We start from the raw sequence: 3,537 nt of genomic DNA on the forward strand, positions 1-3,537 counted from the left end.
CAACTTAGTCATTATTTTGTTGACAACCACAATGTTTATATAGGAACGAGAGCTTGCAGCAAGAAAAATGGCGCATAAATATATTTATGGTTAAGAAATCATACCAAATAAGTCTTCACTGAAAAAAGTTTTGAAAATGCAGTTTCTGAATCAAAAACCATTAGGACATGAAAGAAATATATGTTTTGACAATATGTAATGTTGGTAAATTTCCTGTTGTTTAGATTTCCTACCTTTTTTCTATTAGATACGATGTACATAATGTTGCAAACATTTGAAGATTTCTCTATTGATAAATATAATAATAGTGACAATACAGGTCATGGTACTGTGCTTTTCTTGCCTAAGAATCTTATTTTATATTTCATTTAATTAATTTTGCTTATTAACAGTTTTTGTTTTACGGTGCTCTTGTTACGCTTTACAGCATACTGCCGCCCTGTACAAATTATGACATTTTATTTTATAATGCATGTGACATGCCTCAATATGGTCATAATGACATTACATTATGACTATATATAAGCACATTATGTCTTTATATGGGCATATAACGGCTTTTTGTCAAATGAAATTTGATAGCTTGGACAGGGCTTAGGGCGCATGATGCTTATATGTAATGAAGGTTGCTTTGATGCGACTTGAACCCAGGCCTTGCGCTTAGATTGCAAGAATATTAAAAAGCCTACGTTCCATCTACAATCTTAAAAATTATTAATCAAAAAGAATACATAACTTATCGAGTGATATTAGTGATGGTTAAAAACATGGAGATGCAGGCTTACTTATGAAAACATACACGTTTCCGTAGATACACTAACTAACTAACCAATGCATTCAGAAATAAAGCAACAAAAGTAAGACTAATGATAACTAAAACAAAACATCCATTGTTATTTATTGCATTGTTCTGACATTATAATCATAATATGATACTGCTTAATTTGTTTTGATTTGTTCTCTTCATTACCAACGCATAAAATCTGAGCCTATGCTTTACCTTTCAAAATCAAAATACATGGCATTACATAGTTTCTTGAAAACTTCATACTTTTTCTAACTTAAGTAGGCAAACAGAGCATATCAAACCAACGGATGGTAATGCACGGAACTACCCTTTCAGAGATAATGGCTTAAGAGCATGTATTTTAAGTTTACCTTTTCTGTCATTTACAAAGCCAAACCTTGAAGAATATAATATATTGAGAAATATTAAAAGCTTCAAACCTCTGGCTATATTGTTTCAAATTAGTCAAAGAAGAAGCAAGTATACGACACGGAAGAACTAAGTTGAGATATATGCCTGTAAACACATGGGCCTGCATACAAAAACGGATAGCTAATTTTTTTTTTAAACACCAAACAAATGAAGATTCATGTACATCATAGTTTTATTCATGTTTTATTGCCGACATTACCGACTTGCTTCTCAATAAAATTGTCGCAAAACTATCCTTTCAGAGTTTAATTTAATTTCATATGGCTATAATAATGGTTATTAACTCATCTTGATAACATTTTTCTCTTTAGATGGTGAAGTAATGGTGTTGTATTTTAGGTACCGCTTGTATTTTGTTGTATACAAAACTCTAAACTTGTATTAATTTCGTGCTGTATTGATGGAATTTTTATTTCGTATGTACAATACTGTAATCAATATCACAATTCAGTAAAGTATAGTGCTATGAAAGTTTTAATACATAAACAGAGTATGTAATTGATATATATATATATACACAATCTTATTATAGTATTTATATATAGGATATATATATATATATATGTATATATATATATATATATATATCAATGAAAAAGACGATGAGATGACAAGGACTTGGTAGACTTAAAGCACAAATTTACCAATTTGTTGTCATCTCATCGTTTATTCATCGGGTTACACACACACAAACTGCTTACAACATGCACAGACATACATACATACAGTACAATTTTTTTTTAGGAATTTAATAACAATAATATTCTCTTTATTTTAAAATTTGAGACTACCACAAATAGGCCTATTAATGATAGTGTTATAATGATTTATTTATATAGCGCATATTGTGCAATGCCTTAATTATCAACGTGTTTGTTTTTTATCATTATTAAATTCGCGACATTCTGTTCTCACTACCACGTTTCTTCATTGTTTGTCGGTATGTATTTATGATATGAACTTTTGAATATACCCCTAATTTGCTTTCTGTATATTTTTGAATTTAAAAAGAAGCAACCAATAGACACTTTGTCACGACAGTTATTGATTTTAACATCTTCCAATATATAGGCCTATATCGCAATTACATAAAACGCGATTTAATATCTTATAAACATAGATAGGCCTATATTGAGAGTAGAGTGTGTGTGCACATGGATATTCCTTAGATGTTTAGTATTATTATTTCTATATTTGTAGTGTAAATTTGTAACGGTATATCATGTTCATTAAGGTTAACTTTATATTTCATGCACTTAAACCTACACCAACTTACACCCGCATGCAACTTATATATTATTAGCCTAACCTTATACCATGAGCTTCAAAACAACCGATTATTTTGCGGAAGAAATAATGAACTAATCTTTCCTGTGTCTGTGCTAATGACAATAGTTTATCGACGTAGATGCATAATAATATGCAATACTTAAGAGCTAATCTTTTGTTCCATCAACACGATTCATCAATCTACTTGTAGATTCACAAACCCAGTTTTCCCGCTTATAAGCCTGCAGTTAGGCATACTCATTGTCTGGTCTAAGCTTCGTTTATAATCATGTAATGTCTTGTAATTATGAGATGTATTTTGTTGATTAATATTGTTTTTTATAGGCCTATAATTTTCAGTACATCTAATAATTCTAAAACTAAAAATAATACTATTCAATATTGTTATTATTACTAGCCCTGCTACCTGATGATAAATAACAATTAACAACAGCAGAATCATATATTATATAAACATTAATAATCATTGCGTTAATAGTATATATATTTGAAATTGTAAAGATTAATACATATAGGCCTATAGATACTATAATTTTATATATAAAATGATAGTAATAAATCACTGACATGTGATTTATATAATGTATAGGCCTATTAATATAGTATAGGTCTACATTAAATATTGGCCTATATATCTTTTCAGAAATAGGTTATTTTCGTAGTGGTTCAGAGATTTATTTTCACAAATTAAGTCTTCTTGATATTCGCATCTTTAAAATATTTGCAAATTAATTGAAATTTTGATTGCTTTCAATAACTTTAAAATGTTCATTTTTCTCTCTTATGAAATCGGAATGTTCTGTTATTCCCTGCAATGCATGGATAGGTTAGGTACATATTTAATTTTTTTTTCTATAGGACCCATATTCTGTAACAATAGTTAAACATTATATAAGGCAAAATTTTGCTTTACTCCTACTTGAGAATGCATAGAAATCGATTTCATTTTAATTTTATTGTTATTAATTTACGTGGCTAGCCCGTTAAATGTGTGAATCTTTCACGTATAATAATGTTATGTGCTAAAA

This window comes from Anneissia japonica, unplaced genomic scaffold (genome assembly GCF_011630105.1).
Source record: "Anneissia japonica isolate Jap-2015-1 unplaced genomic scaffold, ASM1163010v1 scaffold287987_len96054_cov190, whole genome shotgun sequence".
Taxonomy (NCBI): domain Eukaryota; kingdom Metazoa; phylum Echinodermata; class Crinoidea; order Comatulida; family Comatulidae; genus Anneissia; species Anneissia japonica.